Source organism: Chelon labrosus, assembly GCF_963514085.1.
Source record: "Chelon labrosus genome assembly, chromosome: 1".
Classification (NCBI taxonomy): domain Eukaryota; kingdom Metazoa; phylum Chordata; class Actinopteri; order Mugiliformes; family Mugilidae; genus Chelon; species Chelon labrosus.
The window spans coordinates 36,181,170-36,187,416 of NC_140337.1; the positions used below are offsets into that span (position 1 = coordinate 36,181,170).

General features: G+C 40.2%; 1 protein-coding gene across 1 annotated transcript in view; it reads right to left on the reverse strand.

The window, feature by feature from the left end:
* Nucleotides 1-6,247, reverse strand: part of LOC311492916 (uncharacterized protein) — a gene marked incomplete at both ends in the record, with an annotated part of 225,698 nt that overhangs the window by 172,965 nt on the left and 46,486 nt on the right. The window lies entirely within an intron of this gene.

The window sequence follows — 6,247 nt, forward strand, 5'->3', positions numbered from 1 at the left end:
ATGAAAGTTGGATTTCTCCAGACCAGAGGTGAAGATGTTTGACCCAGGAGTAGTGAGCAGACTGGTGGCTGAGTATGTCGTGGAGGATGCGCTGCCTCTTTCTACAGTTGAGTCACCGGCATTTCAAAAGCTTGTCAGCAAAATCCCTGTTCGATCAAGTGACAAGGTAAAAATGAGGCATAGAAGAAGAGTTTGTGTCATGTCGTGTAAAAGTTTTGGTTGTTTAATTATTCTATATCATTACATTATTGTAATTCAGATATTCATGGTAACCACTACTTGCAGATGCAATATAGACCTCATTAGACTTTAATGTTGCCCCCACACACACACACACACACTATATTTATGAGGAACTACAGTTAATTGAGGACTATTTGCCGTGACCAAATATTGCGCACCTTCATTTTGTAATGCCTTGTCCTGAATGTTTATTTTGGAGAAAGTAACTAAAAAGTAATGAGTACCTTATTACTCTACACAGAAGGTAATATTGTAAAGAAACTTATTACCTTCAAATGCAAGTAACTTGTGATATGAAATATATTACATTTTGGAAATAACTTGCCCAACACTGGTAGCAATACACAGAGTGGCTAGACTTGTCATGCTAACACACAAGTATTCCAACATTAAAACATTTTGTTAGTTATTATCTTTAGAAATGTTAGCTGTAACAGTTATGTAACTCTTTCATCAGTATCATTCATTGAACACTTACTGAGTATTTACTCCAAGGATCAAAACGAGGAAACAGCTGTTGCACCATCTCATCAAACGGACAAGTATAACTGACAGGCAACGGCTGTTACAAAGGAATACATGTAGATGTAGTACCACATTCTAGCACCAGGTGTCACCATAGGAACATAAACATGACAGAAAACATTTACACAGGAGTCAGAACAGTTGTTTTTGTCATGTCTTACAATTGATCATGGTCTGTAATAGGAAGAAGTATACTAAATGAAACAATTATACTGTTTTGTGCTCATATAGTAATAAAGAAGTGTAGAATTGATGAACAATAAGAACGTGATACTTATTTTAAAGCAGCACTAAAGAAGTTTTCCTCTTCGGTCCCCCTACTGGTTGGAAGTGTAATTGTCCATTACTTCCGTCGTAAATAAGTTAGCCTACTGCATCCTACTGTCGCAGGCACGTTATTTGTTTATGCAGAACCGGCTTTGGAACCAATCAACGATATCGAAGGATGTCCAGTGACAAGGTAGAGTATGTTGCATGATTTTACGAAAGTATGATGTATTGCAACATTAGAATGAAGTAAAACAAAATAATGACATTGCTTGCTATTTTTATTTCTGTGTGAAACTGTAAATTTGAAACGGCAGATTAGCAATAGCCAGATAGGTTTACATAAGGATGAAAAATAAAGAAACGTATTGCCTAACAGTTTAGCATGTAATAGCCATTTGCATTGTCTGTGAAAATCTTGTGAATGTTGTTGAAAAAAGTTTCAGAGACCGTTGTGAACTAAGAATCAACAACTTTGGGAACGGTCAAACATTTGGGGTTATTTTGGCAGTTATTGTCTTAGCTTGCAGTGATAGTTACAGCGATATTTAGCTTAGCGATAGTTACATACAATAGCGAACACCTTAGCTAACATGAGCCATAGCGATAGTTACATATTAGCACAATAGCTAACGCCTTCGCTAAGATGAGCCGAAAAAATAATTGACAATGTATTGAACACCGATGCACACTGTTTGAAAAAAAGATTACCGGTATTACTTACAAGTCCAGCAGCAGCAAAGCCAAGTCACCATCTGTCTTGCATTTTGTTGCCTCCTTCAGCTCCTTCAGCTCTCGCCATCGAGTATGAGCCGGTCCGATATTCACTCTCGTTTTAGCTCTTTCTTTATCATGCTCTCGTTTTCTTTTCTTCGCCTCATCGGACAGTACACTCCTCCTTTTCTTTGCAGGCTCTGTCATGAAGCTGGTATCTTCCACACACCTGCTGAGTGTTCTCTCACTGATCTGATTCACTCTCTCACCGATTTGAGCCTCAACCTACCGGATTTTGTAGCCGCGTTGCCGTAAAGCAGGTCAAATTTGTAGTCTTTTTAGAACTACAAAAACGCTACCCGACGAAGCAAAGTTACATAGTGCGGTTACAGCCAATAGAGGGCCGCAAAGCGAATACAGAATTGGCTTTTACCCGGTTTTGAGGTGATAAATCACTGAAACTATTTTTGAAACATTATTTTAAGGTACTAAAAACTCTTTAGTGTTGCTTTAAAACTAGTGTATAAATGACATGTTTATAACATGCTCTCTTCAGTAGAATTTTTAGCCAATTTGTTCATTGAATTCCATCCAAACTGAACAGATACAGCTGTAAATCACAGATATAATGTGATCAGATTAAGATTCCTACAAGCAGGATTTTTGAAAATGTGAAATACAATTACATTAAGTAGAAAAACTGTGAATATATCAAATCTTTTCCTTGTTCTGTCTTAGAGAGTCCTGGTATTCTCTCAGAAGAGCTTCATGCATCTCCTTGTATCTGTGCACAAAGTTGTCCAGTCTGTTTTTTTTTTATTACAGTTCATGGTTAGCTCTTACTGCATGTTAACACTAATGTTTTACCTGTGATGAGTTCTGAGCAGCTCTTTTATTTCCTGGAGAGATTCTCATAAACAGGACCTGTCCCGTGTCTTCCAAGGTCTCCAGTAATACAAGCACATACATTTCACAACTGGAAGAAATAAACCTGAAATGAATGCATGTATACATATGAGAGTGGAAGCTGACTTACCAAGTAAAAGTCCTGACCACAGAGCTGCCTGAGGCTGAAAGTATTATACCTTAGAGATGAAGGTGGAACAGTGGTACCCATTTGTCTCTCCCTGTGTGTCCAATGGTGTCTGCTGGATAACTTCTGTAAAGTGTTGTTCAAATGGTGTTGGGATCAATTCAACCTCAATGCACCATATTTCTGTGCTTCATGTAATTGTGTGTATCCTCTGACAGAGGAACTTGAACTTGAAACAATGTAGAGTCCATTCAGCGTCTATCAGCTCAGTGAGACTCAGGCCACAAGTTTTGTGCAACAGGCTGCATCAAAACTGCTGAGCCCTCACAGATGTATACAAATACAATACAGAAGAAATATTCTAAATAGCACAAATCCTTCATCACACACCCGAGGTAGATGTCAGGTCTTGTCTAACAGAGGAGGTGGGTGTCTCATCCTGACCAGTGGCAGAGGATGCTCCAAATATTTTAGAAGTGTCCCTGAAATTACAATTGAAACTGACATCAAAACACCGTAGACTACAATATAACTCTGATACAAAACATCCATGAATTACAGATTTAAATCAACATGCCCTTCCATGCTAAGTGTCTGTCATTAGACGCTATATTAATCCATCTTTCAGGGAGGAACAATTAGCTCCTTGGTTACTGCCTCCAGTTCTATGCTTGGTACACTTTTAGTTCTGACTGGTTAAACTATGTTTGACACCAAATAGAGTTGTAGCAAATGTTCATCTTTGAAACTAGCTACAGATATGAATTAATAACAGGACCCAACGTGATGGATATAAAGAAGAACTGAACTTGGAACAGTTTTGGTTCAAAGCACAATGTTATGGTGAAATTAGATCTGGTGTTTGTTAAGATGAATTACTGTTGTATCAGCATTACAGCATCATAGTAAAAGTCTAACAAACGTACAGCACCAGTTAACATTAGCCCTTCATTCATGACATGATACTGTAATCATACAGAGAGAACATAGCAGACCTTTATCTTTTCTTTTGTTCCTAAACTGGTCACCTGATGCTTTGACCTTTTTCTGTCCATCTCTGTTTATTTAACACTCCACAATCAACAGATTTCCATCCTCCAACGCTGTCACTCACGACCAGAAGTCAAGACTAAACCAGTTCACCTTGGTGACCACGTCATCGTTTTGTATTACCTAGTTTTATTTGGCCATTTCACATAATTCATAAAAACAAAACAAGCAGGAATTATAGGCCTGTATTTATAATATTAGGAATGAAATGTGTGTTATATGGAAGAAAGTCAAGGTGTGACTGACTTTAGTCCTTTTATACAGTGGACCCACAGAGGTGAACTGCCCCCCTCACTTTCTCTTTCTCACACAGCTTCTGTTCACGGCACCTTCTCAGCAGCAGGGGGCGACAATATCCCCACACAGATATGACAGATAATAGAAAACCATGGAGCGGAGCAGATGTATTTGTTATTGTTATTACATTTTATTGTAACTTAATTTTTAATGTCCACTTATTTTAATATTCTCTTCTCTTATAATTCTTGTAAATATTGTATATAGCTGTGAGGCTGCAGAGTCCCGACTGAGAGTTCAGAGTTGGTTCAGTCTCTCAGTCTGAGACAGGGTGGAGCTGACAGGAAGGACAGAGTGCGCATGCGCCGACTCTGCTGCAGCGTTTCTTGTAAATCACGTGTCTTCAGAGTCTCAGAGTAACTGAGTAGATTTACTGAAGTAGAAGTATTTCTCTTCAGGTTTTATTCTTTCACAGCTTTGATTCTCTTAAACTTGTCAGTTATTTTTCAGATTAAAGTATCAACAGTAAATGAAGTCCAACATTAAAAGATGTTTCCTGGTTCATGTCAATCAGTCAGCAGTCATGTGATCTCTGACTCATTGTTGCTGATAACACATGTGGACTTTTACTTCAGGAACTGTTCCATTGTGTTCTTGATGCTTTTCCACCAGTTAATGATCTGATCATTACCTCCCTCCTGACTCTACTACAAACCAGTCTGAGAACCAGAGACCAAGTCTGGATTCTCTCTCACATTAGACCTCCTGTCAGTGGTGCGTCAGAGGGGAGTGAAGCACTCTGGGTAAAAGCATCCTGTAGATGCAGCCAGCAGGGGGCATCACAGGAGCTTCAGTTAGTCTATGAACACATGATGAAGTTGACTCTGGAGTCTGTAACGTCTGAGGAGGAAGAACGTGAAGGTATGAGGTTTGTATCCTCACAGACACTGAGAGTTACAGCAAATATCAAAGAAGGAAACCAGGAAGTGAACGCTGCAGCTTTTTGTTCTTCACTGACAAACTGAGATCTGGATCAGTAGCATAGCACATAAAAACACATCAGCTGACATTAAGACCCAGCCAGAGTAAAGACACTGAGTCCCAGTCACAGGGTGTGAATAGAAACTCTGCTGGGTGTGTCTGACATAGAGACTCAGATATGAAGATCAGGAAGTTCACTCAGCCTCAACTCTCTCTCTCTCTGTTCCCGCCTTTCTAGTCAGCTGACTACGGCTGCTTCCATCTGAACCAATCAGATGTGCCACAGTCTCAACCAGCCAATCATCTCTTGTCCTCTACTTGTGTCCTCAGCTGAGCCTCCTCCTCCTCCTGTCAGACTCTAAGGTGTTTCTAGTTAAATCAATCATGTGATCATCATGTCAGATTCAGACTGATCTGTGGTTCTGTGCTCCTTGACTCATTGTTCTCAGTTTAACTTGACACAGTCAGAATCCTGAAGCAGCAGCAGAGAAGAAGAAAACATTTCAAATGAAAACCATTCTTCTCAGTGGTTGACAGGCTGTGTTTCATTCTGCTGTCTACAGATATGTGTGTCACTCTCTGGCCTTTTACTTTCTTCCATTTCAGTCACAGAGCTGAACGACAGGAAGAGAGAGAATAGTTTGACAATGACATCATGACACCGCCTTCAGGTGAAACTCAGTGGATTAGATTTAAAGAAGGACGGTCCAGAACATGATGTGGACTGCATGGATCTGGATTCTTGAAGGTGTTTCTCTACAGAGCAGCTGGTTAAAGAGGGAGAGCTCAGGTCTCTGTTGAAACCACTTCCTGATTCAGACTGTGCTGCAAACAACAACTGGAGGACCAGGTTGATTCAGAGCCATGCAGGACTCCTCTCTGTCCCTGAAGACGGTTATTAGCTGCAGGCCGTGGCTCAGTCTGACTCTGAGTTTCAGATCTGTAGAGAGATACAGCTGCCGTTGTCTGGAACACGGCCAAGTGGGTGTGATCAACGTCTACATCCAGACACAGAGTCCACACTCAGACTCTGGATTAACATCCGTCCACAACATGTCTGTGTCTCATGGAGACTTTGTCTTCTTTTCCTTTGATTCTTCTGGCCACATGAACAGGAGGAAAGTCTTTCTAGCCTTTTCCAGTTGATTGTGTTAAAGAGGAACAGCTCTGTTCTTCCTGGTTCACACTGAGGGGGAG